This window comes from Hipposideros armiger, unplaced genomic scaffold (assembly GCF_001890085.2).
Source record: "Hipposideros armiger isolate ML-2016 unplaced genomic scaffold, ASM189008v1 scaffold_258, whole genome shotgun sequence".
Classification (NCBI taxonomy): domain Eukaryota; kingdom Metazoa; phylum Chordata; class Mammalia; order Chiroptera; family Hipposideridae; genus Hipposideros; species Hipposideros armiger.
The window spans coordinates 556,595-572,535 of record NW_017731608.1 but is presented as its reverse complement, the minus strand read 5'-3'; the positions used below and the strand labels follow the sequence as shown (position 1 = coordinate 572,535).

The following is a 15,941-nucleotide window of genomic DNA, read 5'->3' as shown; positions in this document are numbered from 1 at the left end:
GAGAGAGAGAGAGGGAGAGGAGAGAGAGGGAGAGAGAGAGAGAGAGAGAGAGAGGAGAGGAGGAGGAGGAGGAGGAGGAGGGAGAAGGGAACAACCTACCATCTTAACACACTAATATCTAAAAAGTGCGAGAGGCCCAGAGCAGCAGCAGAAGCAGCAGCAGCAGCTCCAGCTTCTTCCCTCCCTCCCTCCCCATGAAGAAGAGTTCCCTCCTCCTCCTCCTCCTGCTTCTACTGCTCAGAGTTCCTGCCTCCAGCTGCCAGGGGGGACAGCCAGCCAGCAGCAGGAGGGTGCAGTATCCCAGCTTTTCCATTCTCTCTTCTCCTCACTCTCCTCTCTCTCTCTTTTTTTTTTCTTGAGTAGCTCTATTTCCCCTCCCTCCCCCCTTCCCCCTCTCCTTTTCTCTCTGTCTTGTCTCTGGTGTTTGTCTCTGGGAGGAACAGGGGCTGCTTGCTTGGAGTTTGTTGTGGGGGGAGGTAGGGGGAGGGGAGGGGTGTGTGGGAGGGAAAGGGGGGTGCTCTAGCCAGGACCCCTCAGTCAACTTGAGATTTGAGCAATAACTTCCCCTTTGGGGCGCCCCCCTGCGTGCCCTTCCTATTCCTCCCCCCTAAAAAAAAGACAATGGAAAAACCTTGTCTCTCCCCCTTCCTCCCCTTCTGCCCTCCACCCCTCCCCAGGATAAATTGGAAGTAAGTTTATGAGCAGCCTCGGGAGCCTGGGCGCTGAGTGCAGGGCCGGAGCGGGTGACAGAGGCGGCGCACCGGGGGTGGCGGGGAGGGGGCGTCACATTGTCCCGGCGGGGGGCCGGGGAGGGGGCCTCCGGCGGGGGCGGGGGGCGCGGAGCCTTGTCCGCCCCCTTCGGCTCTCCCTCGGCCGGGGGGATGGTCCCCTTGGCTCTTTCATCACCACCCCCCTCCCCGGGATGCTGTCGGGGGGAAGTTTTTATTATGATTATTTATTTATTTATTTATTTTTAATTATTTTATTTTTTTTTTGGAAAACCATCTTGTTTGGTGACTGAGGGATCTGGTTTAAAAAAAAAAAAAAGAGCTGCGGCTGCTGACGCTGCCGGGCCGAGTGTGTGTGTGTTGGTGTGTGTGTTGGTGCATTTGTCTTGGGTGGCCGGAGCAGCGTTGGGGAAATTCCGCTTATTCTTCTTCTTCTGCAACTTGTTATTCCGGAGAGTCTGCCTGCACCCCTCACCCCGGGGCCGGCCCTCCTGCACTCTACCCCGCCGCCCGCGGCAGCGGGGCGCCCCCGGGACCCCGCGCGGGCCGGGGCTGGCAGGCCGCTCTGAGAGGGGCCGCGGCCGCCCCTCCCCCGCCCGCGCCCCCGCCGGGGGGAGGGGCGCGCGGAGTGGGACTCTTTCCGTTTGGTCCAGCCCCGTCGTGCACGCAGTTCCCAACACTTCTCGTCATCCTCTCTTTGGTCTCTTTATTCTGCTGAGCGGTGCTGTTAGGATTTCTTTTTTTCCCCTGACCACGTTCGCGATGGTGGGTAGCAGCAAGGTGGCCCTGGTAGGGGAGGGGTTGATATCGAGATTGGGCACCGGGGGAAGAATGTCTCCTTTCAACTTTGTCTGTGGCTTGCACCCCGGGAGAAGGCCACACGCCGGTTGTGGGGTGCAGATGTGCCGAGAGTGATTTCTAAGTAGTTGAGTTGTTGAGATGAGGTTACGACTGCTCATGGTCGGTAGGTTTTGTTTTCATTGGTGAATCTGGTGTCATCATATTCCGGTCATATGTTGAAATATTCTTTGTTTAGGTCTTGAAGTAGAGGATCTCACTCTGCACGTCCACACTGTGTTGTTTTTAAATGATGTCTCTCTCTGCATGTGTGGCTTTCTAGAATTTCAAATGTGAGTTGAGGTCCGGCCGTGTGTGGGCCTCAGCACTGGCCTTGACAGTGAACTTTGTGGCTGTGTTTTGGATTTCAAAGATTTGCCCCCTAGCCGGGGAGCAAGTTGTGCATTTTTGTTAAAATAGGTGTCAGGAATGATGCTTTAGCTGGGGACATTGGAGAAAGAAGAACATTTATATATTAATAATTGATAGCTGAATATTAGAATCAGATTAATTTGGGCCGATGAAAGTTTTTTTGTATTTTTTTTAAAGGAGTTGTGCACTCTAGGAAGGAAGCATTTTTACAGTCACACTTTATAGGGTTTTTTAGGGCGGGGAGCTGGAATATCTCCTTATGTAGAGGATGCTCATCAACATCTGTAGCTTCATTGAGGGCCTGGTAAAGAGACTGAAATTGGGGCTAAGACAGCTAAGTGTACTTTTCAGTGTTTATGATGTTTGTTTATATTTGGTGTTCACTTATGTTTGGGCAGTAGAAATAAATAGGTCAGCGTTTCACTTGGTTTTGAAGACTAGCCCCCTCCCCCCTTTTTTTAAGTTTCACAATTTACTTGGTTTCACAGTATTGTAGGAAACTGTTAGTACATTTGTACTGGAAATACTGTTATTCATTTTGATTTTGGTAAGTTCCTATTCTCTTTTTCTTTCTCCACTTGTATATGGTATCTACATTGTGGGCTTAAAACAAGCTCATTAGGGGCTATTTAAAATGTTTGAAGAATGCATTTTAAAATCTCAGGACATACTTTTTGATGGCAAAGGGGGAATTTTTGTGTGCAGTTACACATATTTATTAAAAAAATTCTGTACTTAAAAGTTCTGTAGATGTATAGCTATCCTTAAGTGAAAACCATAGTAATAGTGCAGAAAATTTTCAAAACACAAACTTTTGGCTAATGTTAAAAATACTCCAGGTGCTTTTCTTTTTGTCAGACTTTTGCTTTTGTTAACATAATAGTATCTGCAGTATAACTGGCATTGCTTGGCTGGCCATAATAGTCTTTTGCTTGAGTGCTTTTGAAGGCTTTTTAACATAGTTTTCAGATAATTTTGCAAGCTTTATTTAAGCATTTTACACTTTGGACTCAGGCAGGTCTTTATGGAACTGAGATACTAACAGATTAAAAAGACTCCTACCTAAGCCAGATTTTATTTTTAAGAGGCATAAGTGATGGATGGGCCCTATTTCTTTTAGCTTTGAAGAGTCCATCCTTTCCCCCATTCAATCATCTGGAAGAAGCTGCCTTAGAAATACTCTTCTTCTGCTTACATGAAGAGCTCTAATTGCTATCCAGCAGGAGGTGCTACAGCAAGATTAAGCAAACTGAATTTTCAGGGTCTTGCTACTTATGACAGCTCTACTTAGCTTCAACTAAGCAACAGGATTAACACCTTAAAGTTCCAGAGAGATTTGAGTAAGTCCATTTAAAAATTCCATTAATAAATTACGTTTGCTAGCTGAAACTGAAATCTTTGACTGCTCTTTACCTTCTTACAATATACAGAGTAGATTTGTTATTGTGGATAGCTTATGGGTGCTGCGCTTAGGTACAGAGTGCTGTTAGAATTATTTTATTTTGAAGAGGAGTTGGTCTTGTATTGATGAGTGGGGTGTTGGACACATTTAAAAAAAAAATTATGAGGAATGGCTATCAACAAAAGTAGTTTGTATGACTTGGGACTTTAGGTTTTGTGACCCCCCCTATAATAATGCAAATAAGATATAAAGTACTTCAGATTTTAGAAAGATACTGTGTGGGGAAAATTTGAGACGTTATGTGTTTATTTTTTTTCTTGAATTGATGAACAGTGACCCTAATAGATAAATTATTAGGCACTCAACTTTATAAATATATATGGTTTATGTATTTGAGTTGGCCTCCAAAGAGTGAGATTCTTGAACTATAAGTAAAGTTATATCTGTGGGTGTAGGTCACTGCTGATATATACATTAGTAACACTTAACAATACTCCATAAAGATAAAAGTAGTTTCATAGCATTTACAGCACAAGGTCGTTTGAAACTCTTGTTAGTGTTAGGTGAATTGGTTTATCACTGGAAATACGCTACTGTGGTGGCTTGTAAAGTTTTATATCAAAGTTTAAAAACTTAGGAATGTGTAGAAAATTTGATGGACCTGCTTTGAACTTTGTCTGTTTTCTAGGCATAAGGTTGTACTTTTTTCTCAGTAAGATGCAATGAGATTATAACATGTGAAAATTCTTTGTAAATTGTCAGAAGCCATGCAGATATTAAGTTGTTGAGATAGGTAGCTAATTAATACATGGACAGAAGCTTCTGTCTTTAAAATGTTAACTTTTGCCATATCTTTTGGGAAGTGAGTGTATACATAAAAAGTGCACCCTGAACACCTTATGATTTTTTTTTCTTTTCTTTAATACTGCTGTGGTTACCAAAAAGCTCTTTGTTACAGTTTTGAAGCTTTGTTTAAAAAATGCTGCCTAGGCAGTTTCTCATAATTCAAGAAAAAGATCATTTTTCCTTTTGTAGATCTTGTGAGATGTGTATCCCCTATTAGTTTTTCTTCATTTCTCCATTGATGTGATAGTAGTTGATTTTAGTGAATATTTAAATTCCCGGATTCTTCTATGGACTCTTATTTACACACATGGTAACAGATGTCACTGTTAAGGTTTTGATTATTTTGATTGATTCTGCTAACTTTCTGAAAAATTCTAAATAAAGCTTTCAAACCTCTTTCAAAGTGAACAAGATGTATATCTGTATGCATTAGTATTAGGTTCATGTGTATATCATTTTTTTCTGTTTTAGAGGGTTTCATGAGGAAATGACTATTAAAATCTAGAGGAGTACACTGAAATATTTTTGTGTAAAAATAACCCAAAAGTTTGAAACTCAGAGCCTTGAGTTGTGGCTTTCTTAATAGACTCTGCTTATAATTTTGGACCAAAATAAAATAAAATATGAATAATTGGGAGTCCCTGTGTTTATGAACATATCAAAAGGTGTAATATGTTAAATTTAAGAAATAACTGCTCTTTATGAAATAGCCCCAATTAGTAATTAAATGTAGAAACTTGCTTCTGTGAAGAGTGAGAAAAACATTTAACTGTTTAGATGAAAACGAAACCTCTCAGGGTACTGTTTACTTTTCCATTCCACAGACAGTGAATACTAAAGCTTTTCTTGAGGAAATACTGAAGTTAAGGTTATATTAATGTGCTTTTAAATTTTGTGTCCTTAATGTCTTATTGCTGAAGGCTTTTGTATTTAATTATTATTCAGAAGAGAAAAGGAAGAGATTAAAGTTTTAGGTCTCTAACCTTTGACAGAATTCCTTTATATCTGTATTCAGAGCTGATTTTTTAAAACATGTTTGAATCTTCATATTAATCTGTGCTGGGAAATATTAATGATTTATGTTAACTTCTCAGGAACTTTTGTACATGTGCTTTTTTGTGGGCTTTAAGTGTTCTTAAGGGAGCATAGCAATATATTCTGATCACTTTAACTTTACCAGGTGTGCATTTTTGCTGCTTTGAGATTATTTTTTAAAAGAGGTAATTTGTTAACACTGTGTTCAATTTATTATAGATAATTATTTCTTAAATAGCATATGTTTTCTTCTTTGTGTGTTTGTGTGTATATGTGGACATACTATAATATTTTGTAGGCTTTCATGTAATACTTAATTTGTATATCAAATTTTTGAACAGTTATCTTTTGTAATGATGTTGAAATAGACTTATAAGAATAGCTTTTATATTACTTGTCTACCAATTCAGCCTTAAACTGGGGTGGTGGTGAACTATTACCTTTTAGAGATAATATGTGAGGTTCAGTCATCTTTTGGGCTTTTCTAAAGCAACTGCCTTACACTAGACACTTGTTTGACAGTTTGAATACCCCTCCACTTCTCTCACTCCAATACACTGTAGGCCCCCCCCCCCTTTTATAAATAAAATAGTGAGCAAGTCTCATTAAAGGAAACTATTCTTTCCTGTATTTTGGGATCATCTATAGAAATGTTTTTCTGCTTCTAGGTAGACAAAAAAGTGAGCTGGTAATGCGGAGATAGGAAGGGGACGGGCCCTAACAGGTTGATGATCTAGGTTTTATTTTGACTCTGTCTGTGGGCCTAGGGGAGAAAAATAACTTAAACATAGAAGCCAAAAAGATGGGTTTTGTTTTATTGTTTTGGCTGCATTGAGAATACAAACTGTCAGTACTTGAGGAGAAGGAGCAGCAGAAAGGAATTGATTTTTTTTCTACTGCAGATCCAAGTATTGTTAACCATGTGTATCTCTAAAGCAGCACACTTACAAATCAAACTGTAGTTGATTCTTTCACTCAATTAACAGTGAGAGCCCCAAACTATTTTTTTTTTAATTTTAAATAAGTACCAAAAACTTCAGTGTAATGACAATAATTTCCTGATAAAAGTGGGTGATAGTAACCATGGCAACTGCTCTCTTTGGCCTTATGGACAGTATGTTGTATTGATGAAGCTTCAGATCCTGTAGTAGCCTGTCACTTTTATGGTGAAATGTAGTAGCATGTGTTGCAGGTGATTTTTAGCTGGATTGTGTTAAATTTGTTTGCCAGCTTATCTTTTCTTGTTAGGAATTTCTTGGACTGTATTCCTCAGCATGTTTGTGAAGGTGCTGTTGCCTGAAAATAACCCACCACCTGCGTTAGGCCTCCTGATGCAGATTGCCCATAGTTCTTTCCCAGCCACCTCCTTCACTCTTACAGAAAATAGGGGTGTGTGTAGAAACAGTATATACATAAACTGCAGCTTCAAGTTCTCTATTTGGGTTTGGACATGTTACTGATAGCTTAAAAAAAAAAAATCCCTGTTTTTAGAAGAGGTCTGTAGGGAGAAATGGGTCTGTAGTTGGAATACATTTTTCTAAGTGTTTTTTTTCAGACACGTGTGTGGGAGGTGAGGGGTAAGAGTGGAAGGCATAAATTTTGAGTTAGGACTTGACAAAATAGGAACTTAAGTTATTACCGTGTTTTTGCGTGCGTGTGATGGTGTCATATGTATTGTATTACTATAAAAATATATTTCCTAGTGGGCAGTAGTAGAGTATGGGAAATGTTTTCTTATGGGAATTTTCTTTAAGAAAACTTATTTATAAAACAACTTGAAAGACTGTTAAGAGAAAATCTGGTAAAACAATTAAAAATTTTGGGGGGTAGGGAGGGGAATCGAGTGCTTTGAAACTGATCCAACGAAACTTTATAAAATCGTTTTTAAAATTATGTTTTTAAATATGATTTTAAAATTACATCAAATCTTTCTGCTTTTTAAGCATTTTTTATATGCTTATCCAGAAGTTTCTTCTAATGTGAAAATGTTGATCTAAATATTAATTGATTTTCCCCCCATTATGTGCTAAAGAAACTCTGCCAGAGCAGAGAGCAAACAAATTAGATCTGAATTTAACTAGGCCCTGATAATAAGATCTAGTCAAATTGTGCTAGATAGTTCAGACTTTCTTGAAACTTACAGTGTGGTAGGGTAAAGTGGTTTACTTACTACAAGTCCCAGGATGCATTGCGATTTTTTTTTTTGCTTAACTCCAGATTGGAGCGTTGCATGCTGGGACCTGTAGTTGATTTATACAGCACAGGGAACCCTTCCCTCTTGTCTACTCCATTTTATACATAGCTTCCCAAGCCTCTAAGAACTTTCTGCTAAGTAAAGTTTGATTGCTAATGTCATAATTATTATGTTGCTGATATCCTAAAGTGAGTCTTCAGAAACACCTTCGTGTTTTAATTTATCTTAGTTTCTTTTTTTGTTTATCAGCTACTCCAAGATTTATATATAAAACAGCATATGTGTGTGTATATATATTTCAAAACTTGACCTAGAAATTGTAAATTTTTTTGTCTGTGATGATATAGGTCTTTTCATAATTACATCATTATTGATTGCTAGTATGGGCATTAGAAGCCTATTATTGTAGGGCTTGATATGTATATGCTATTCTATTTTATTTGAATGGGGATAGTTTATTCAGTATTTAAAGTTGAATGGAAGGATTTGTGTGTGTGTGTGTGTGTGTGTGTGCTAATATTTAAGTTCAGAGTGTTTTGATTCTTTAATAATTGTCAACATCTTGAATCAGTATTCTTTAAATGGAAGATAGAATTCTGAAAATAAAATTTTTAGTGTAAATTTAATACTTAAAGGTGTAATCTGAAAGGTAGAGAAATTTAATAATTTGCTCATATTTTCATTTATAAAATTTAAGTTTCTGTCCTGAAGGTTTTAATACTTTACTTTATTAACTAATATCAGTGTTGTTGCAGGGACTAAATGTTAAAATTTGTGACAGTGCCTAGCGCAGTGCCTGGAACATAATAAAGGCTCAGTAAATGTTTAGAATTTGCAGCAGCAGCAGCAGGAGTAGTAGTGGTTATTGTTATTTAAAAAAATAGCATACTTCACGTTTTTTCTTCTTTCTTTATATTATTATTTAATCAGAAGCCCAGGCTGTTCTAACAAGACCTTGAGATTTCTGGCCTATAGTAATGCTGTAGCAATTCCTTAGAAGTTTTTGCTGTAAATAAAATGTTTTTGCAAGCCGTTGTCTCCCTAAGTGATCAATATATGCCCAAAGTAGACAACCAGCCGGTAGCAGCATTTTGACCAGATTCATCTTTGCCTCTTAATTACTCGATGCCACTGTACCACAGCCTTTGGTTGATTTTGGAAAGTTCAAAAGATAATGAAAATTTCTTTGTTCATAATGTTTGCTCTGGTAGCATATCCAAACTAGTTGATTAATGAAAATAAGACGCTGCAAAAATGTTCTTCACATCACAGTGTATGTAAATGCGCAAAAAAATCTGTTGTGTTTAGAAACATGAACCAATCTAGCACCACAGTTCATTGTTACAGGATTGATGTATTGGAGGCCATTGAGCGGCCCCAGAAAGGAACTAGTTTCGGGTCTGTGAGTTGTACTTATATAAAATGTTAGATTCAAAAAAATCATAAGCCTTTACATTAGTTTTCTCTTTTAGGACACTCTTAACTTCTTTTAGGGTCTGAAAAATATGTAGAGTATTTTTATCTGCATGGCTGGTCCCTTTTAGCTTTTTGAGAAGAGAATGGGACACCTGGGAATATTGAAAAAAGTAAGCAGAAGTTGCGATGTATTAGCTTTGAGTGTAAAATCAAGGGAAGTGTGTTTCTTACCTGCCTGGCCAGTAATATACTCCAGCTTTTCCTCATGTGCAGAGTTCCTCAGATATTATTGCTGAGGGCTGCTGTGTTTATTTAAGAAAACTCTGTCTTTAGTAGTAATAATTTAAGTACTTGTTTACATAACAAACCAACCCTCTGTAATATTAACCTTTTTTCCTCCTAAATGTGAACTGAAATTTGTTAATATTTGTACGTTAGACATTAAATAGATGTTTTTTTAAGACCTGTCAAAATTTATGGTATCTGGTCTGATGTGTTTCCACATTGTGAATGGTTTTATTTATTTATTTTTATGAACTTGTCTTTTCAAGACCTAATATTAAAATGAAATAAATTCAATGGTTACAAAGAAGTTAAATACAAAGGGCTAAATAGAAGGGAAAATGGTTTCTGGTATTAATTGGCCAGTGCAGGAAATAGCAGGTTTGTATGAATTCTCCTTATCTGCGTTTTATAGTTACATGCATTTGTGTAATTCCTGAAATACTAAAGTTGGAAATAAGCAAAGGAAATGAGAGTAAAACTGGCAGATGTGTTATTCCCTATAGAGTCTTTGGACTCACCTAAATTACCGAGCACAATTTTTTATCTTTTTTTAAATGAAATGTCCCAGGCCAGTGTAAATGAAACAGTTGTGGTGATATCAGAAGACATGGCTTTAAGACCAGTCCCGTCACGAGCTGTGCCCTTTTGGGAAATTCACCGTTGCTGGGCTGTAACTTTCCCAGAGGCAAAATGGGCACAGTAGTAAAAGCCTGCTTCACTATGCTGTTGAAAGGATTAGATGAGGTTGTCCTCATAAATGTACTTTTTAGACTAAAGTAGTACATAAATTGAGTTTTTCATCACTAATAGATGGCGGGGTTTTAAGATATTTGTTACGTCATGTTAATGTTAATATTTTTAGAAATTTAAATATATGAGTTAGAATCATAATTTGTGATCTGGACACCCCCCGCACCCCCCACCATGGCCAATAGACAAGCTTTTTTTTTTTTAAGATTTTATTGGGGAATTAGGGGAGGGAAACAGTGTTGGGGAATTGGGGAAGGGGACCAGCTAAGTTGTTCTTCAGCCTTAGTTGTGGAGGGCGCCAGTCGCCATCTGGCTTCCCGTCGGCAGCTAGTGGCCTCTAAGCTCAAGGTGCTGTGTTCAATCTTAGTTACGGGTGGGCATAGCCACCATCCCATGTGGGAGTCGAATCAGCAGCCTTGTTGTTAAGAGCACACGCTCTATCCACTGAGCCATCGGGTGGCAGCTCAGCTCAGGGTGCCAGTTCAGTCTTAGTTGCAGGTGGGTGTAGCCCACCATCGAACAGGCAATCTCCTTGTTATATCAGCTGAGACATCCTGCCACCTGTTGGCAGCTCAATGACAGCTCAGCTCAGGCGCAGCGTCACTGGCCCATGTGGGAATCGAACTGGCGGTCCTGTTGCTCAGAGCTCGCGCTCTTAAGTCAACTCTTAACCAACGGAGCCACTCGGCCGACCCTAGACAAGCTCTTAACATGTGTTTACAGCATAGTTCTTGACAGCATATGCTGATGAATTTGTGTGTGTGTGTGTGTGTGTGTGTGTATACCTATATGTACATACAAATATCAGAAGTATATTGGTGTGTTCTGGTAACAAAAAGTTTTAATTATGGGCTTTCATGTTGAAAATATTTCTGTGTGTTAATGTACCAACTTTAGAGAAATGGCATAGACAGATATAAGACTAAATGTTTGGCAAGTTGTGAATAGTTTTCATACCTTAAGGTTATCTATTGTTATAATATTAATAATAATACTAAGTTAACATTTCGTATTTTATTATGTGTAATGGTAAGTATTTTTACATATCTTATTTAATTTTAATCCTCACAGCAATATTCTGAGGATTTACTATTATTGCCCTCCCCCCATTTTGCAGATGAGAAAATGAAGGCTTCCCTGGAATCACATAGGTAGGAAATGATACAACCTAAATTTCTGCCCAGGTTTGATTCCAGAGCCTCTCCTATTAAGTGACCATAATACTATATTAAACTATATAATTCCATAGAAAGTGAATTACTGAAGAAGTTTTCAATTTACTGAAATGGCCACAGCGATGAGGTATCATTCTGAGAATGTTTCATTTTGATTTTGGTTTGGGTTCGGTTGAATTATTTTGGAAATACTAAGCATTGGAATGGAGTGGAAATGAAGGCATTTGGGATGTGCCCATCAGTGGGAGTGGGGTCTGGCACCTTTTTCTTGAAGGTTGGAAGTTGGGCACGTTAGCATGGTTATTTTACACGTTTTCTTAGTAGGTGCAATATGTAGTTTACATTCGCTGTTTTGATTAGTCCTTATGTAGCTATCAACATTTTAGAGGATTTGATGACAAGTATCCTTTCCTCTAAAAAATATAAAGGCAATGCATTTGAGTTATGAAAGTAATTCTAGCAATATAGATATGTGTAAAGGAGAAAATTTAAGTTATCTATTCCCATTCTACTTTTAAACTCTCCTGTGTATTTCAGTATGTATAATATATAAATATTTAAAAATAGAATTATACCATGATACTCTCTTGAAATTTGTTTTTTTGTGTTTTTTTTTTTCAGGTGGCTATTTTTAAAACTTGCTATTTTTTAAAATAAGGCTCAGGTGGGAAGTGGGAGTGAGGTTGGCAGGAGAGAGGTGGGTTAAGATTTTTACATTGAGATTATAAACCTAATACCGTAGAATGATTATTACCTATGGGCAGAAAGCATTTTAACTACTTTTTACTTGTGCCCAATGCCTTAGAGATAGTCATTGTTATTTTTAAAACTTTAAAAAATGTTAACCAATTTAAAATGACAACATTGTTTTCTGTCCTGTGCAAGTAATTTAGGAGGCATCATTTTCAGAATTAAATTCTGCTATTTTATTCTGATAGCTACTTATAAAGAGATTTGGTTTCAGATAACTTTTTTTTTAAACTTCTTGGTTGTTAGGAGACATTCAGTATTTACAAAGTAAAGTAGGGTTTTAAACCAAGAAAATGCTTGCAATATTTTAATTAATAAAAACTCAGTATTGCTTCATCAGCATACAGATACCTGCACGGGAATTTGTCCTGGTCACATCTTCATGTGAGCAGTGTTGGCTGACCTCACCCCCATCCGTATCCCTAAAGAAAAGAAAAGGTAAATTATTGGATGTGCCAATAATTTATTAAGTGCCAATAATTTTTTTTCTGGCATTATATAAAAAAGGCAGACTCAAGGCCTTATAATCTACATTAAATATAATCTTCTGATTCTGGCTTTGAGAGTTTTAACTTGTTGGTAAGGTTATTAGTCATAATTCACCTTCATAATTTTTAAATTAAAAAATTTTATTTCATAGGTAATAACTTTTTCATTATAGGAGTTTTTTTAAAAAGCCTTTCTAATACTAGAATGCACTCATTGTACCTAAGGTGCTTTATGCTTCTTGAGACGCAAATTTAGTGAAGTGCTGGAGCCTGGCTTTAAAATTCCAAGAATTGGATCTGATAGCGCGGAGCACTTTATTTAACCTATAGTATCGTTAAAGTTTTAACAAGCCAAGTTAAGAGTATTTCTCACTGGTAGCATTCATATGTGCTTTTCATTTTGTGTGGCTCAGACCATGCCATAAAGTATTTTATTATTTCTCATAATAGTCTTATAAATGTATAAGGGGCTCCGTTCATGTCATGGATGGTAAGACTGAGGCAGAGACAAGAATTTGAGTACGTTAATGTCAGAGCCTAATTTTCCTGACTCTCTTATTTTAGTTTCTGTCTTCTTAACCTGTAGTCTCCAAATTTTAAAAAATTATGGCTACCAGTAAATGTATATTTATATATAATTTTCTGAACCTAGTATTTTATGTATGTTATAGAATGTACAGGAAATTTGAAAAAAAAGGATGATATTTTAAAATATAAATTGTAATAATGTCTTCTCATGGCCCCCTTCCTTCCCCAGGGTGGGTGTACCCACTTAGACACTATTGCTCTAGATAGGCCATTCTTTTGCAGAAGAGGAAACCATGGGGACACCTGAAGGACAGTTGGTACAAGGTGTGGGGCTTTTAAGTTGGAGTGATCTTTTGCAGCATTTTAATTCTAAAGATTGAGCGTAAAGGCCTTGAGAGAGGTGGGTTTAAAAGACAGAAATATAAGCCTTATTTGTTTTCTTCAGGCTTGACCAAAGGGGAAAAAAAAAAAGGCTGCCTACCCCCGGACAGCACCTACTCCCACTATGGAGATGGCAGTGCCTTTTTCTGTTGTTGTTAGGCAGTTTATAGAATGCAGGATGGCTTGGTAAGCGTCTTCTCTGTGCCTGATATGACGTAACATTGTGGAGTATGCAGCACGCATGTTAAGTACAAGTGGTTGTATTTGGCTTTTTGCTGCAGCATTTTTGAGGATGTCTTAAAAAGCAATTATCACTCGATAGAATTGGATATGTGAAAATTATTGAAATCATCATTTCATGGAGACCAAACTTTGTAACTTGAAATTATTCTATTTAGTATTTGTTTACTTCTCTTTCTCCTTCCCCCCCACCCCACAACCCCAGCAGAATTCTTTTTCTGAAAGGAACAGATGCTGTTAACTTATCAAGACCTGATACTAAAAAGCCAACAGAAATCTTTGTGCTGCTTATTTTCTTTATTTAATCTATATGCAAAGCATATTGTAATTATTGCTGTTAGAGGGTTTTAAGCTGATGGTTCCTTCCCATCCTTTTTGTGCTTGGGGAAATAGATTAAGAATGCCAAATTGACAAGTTGATATAAAGAAATAATGACCACTGAAATAAAACAGGAGTTCAAATCAAAAGCAAACCAGATACAATGTAGAATGAAAATATCTTTTAGTAAAATGTTAGCATGCTGTACTTGGAACAGATGCCACATTAATTCAAAAGAGAGCCCAGAAAATGTGGCAACTTTACGATGTCAATGGAAGGAGCTGCAATAGTTCCTGTTCTCATTGTGTCAAGTTCTCAGTACCTCTAGGTCCAGTTCTGTTCTTCTGTGTATTTATTTTCTGTATCTGTTACATGTTAATATAAAAATACTAAATCCATGCTTAATATTTTTATTTATGTTATCAAATACATTGTGATACTAATAGACATTAGGGTGAAAAGCCTAATAACTTGTAGTGCAGCAGTAATGATTCTTATTTTAAATATGCATATCAAGATATGCAGAATCTGAGGCAAAAATGGGCTTTTCTCTGCACTCTTCAAGGCATATTTATAATAAGGTAGTTTAAGAATTGAGTCTTTCAAAGAGGCCTACTGGTTTTTGAATGTAGAATTTGGACAAGTTACAAAACTATGAGAGTGCTGCATTTTTTTCTCATTTAAATTTGTAGTTATCATTGGACATTTGTTATGATTTTTAAGTAGTTTAGACTCATTCATTCCTTTTGCGGTGTTTTTTTTTTTTTATGGTGTTTGGGAAGAAGAAGAAAGGGTGATGGAAGGGTACTATACACACTTGGATACTTCCAGAGTGACATTCATTTTATAGAAGATTGCACTGGGACATCTCTGAATTGCCTGTTTCTTGCAGTGCATGGTTAGTGCGGGTCTGAGTGTGGAGAGAGATGGGCTAGGGGCTCTTAACCAGATTTACAGTGTGCCACTTCCTGAACAGTGTAATGATCTAATCACCAGGGGCATATCCTGTGTGCCTGTAAAGAAGTCTGGTGCGCATGCTTAGAAAAGCACTACAGTTTTCTCTCAATTAGTCCAAGTACGAAGGCTTACAATTTTAGTAATTTTGTTGAAAAGGTTAAAAGTTCTGTTTTCATGCAGTTGAGGTGAAGGGAAGTTTTTAGCATGGCAGCTCACAGTATCGGCACTGGAGCTGGAGCCAGTCTGCATGGGCTCAAATCCTGGCTGTGCCCTGTACTAGCTCTGTGACCATGGCCAAATCACCTCACTCTTTGTGTCTCTGCCTCAGTTTCCTTATCTGTAAAACATGAATAAATATACTACCCACCTTCTGAGGTGGTTAGGAGGAATAAATTAGTTAATGTGTTCACTGTGAGAAGTGCCTGACACATCGTAAGTGCTAAATAAATATCAGCTGTTATTAGATATTATTACTTACCTTTAATTCTGGACTCCTTCCTTCCCACAAATGTATAGTGGGAAAAGAGCTTTAGCTTTGGGGTCTGACCCCTGGATTGGAATTTCAGTGCAACCACTTAAAATTTGAGTGTGTGACCTTGGATGAATTATTTATATTTAAGCTCCCTTCAACAAAAATGTCTCTCGTACATGCTGTATACCAAGCACTGTGCTGTTCACTTGGACTTAAGTTTCTTTCTCTATGATATAGGGATGATAATACCAACCTCCTTGGATTGATGTGAAGATGAAATGGGGAAGTCTTAAGCCATTTGATAAGCAGTAGCTGCTATTATCATTGTTATTATTATTACAGTCCCAGTAAAAGTTTATGGGAAAAGAGTAAATACAGGAACAGCTTAGCTGTAAAGGAGAGTATTTTCCTGAAATGTCATGGTGAGAAAAGATAATGGATGGGAAAGTGTATCTATGAGTTCTTGTTTGTGAATACCTCTGAGAGAAATAGAAAGTACCTGGGAATATGTCAGATTTAACAGAGACTTTGAAAAGTATTTCAGGGCATTTTAGTAAAACCCTTAGTGATACAAGCATTTTTTTGCACCAAGATATTGATGCAGCTTGCAATAGGTCACTCAGCATCAAGGCAGTAGGGGACTAGTTATTGTAACTCAAAAGTCCAAACTACTAATTAATTAGCTGGTCAGTCCATTTGGTCTACTGCTCAGGACAAAGAAGAGAGAGAGAGAGAGAGAGAGAGAGAGAGAGAGAGAGAGAGAGAG

At 37.7% G+C, this 15,941-nt stretch overlaps 1 protein-coding gene across 18 annotated transcripts in view; it reads left to right on the top strand.

Moving 5' to 3' along the window:
* The first annotated feature begins 37 nt into the window (after positions 1 to 37).
* The window catches only part of PHF21A (PHD finger protein 21A), a 159,333-nt gene continuing 143,429 nt past the window's right edge, over positions 38 to 15,941 (top strand). For 13 of the 18 annotated variants that reach the window (XM_019656448.1, XM_019656445.1, XM_019656446.1 and 10 more), the window contains exon 1: positions 38 to 290. The gene's annotated coding sequence lies outside the window, so the exon portion shown is untranslated. The other 5 variants (XM_019656435.1, XM_019656433.1, XM_019656432.1 and 2 more) reach the window with 4 other exon arrangements.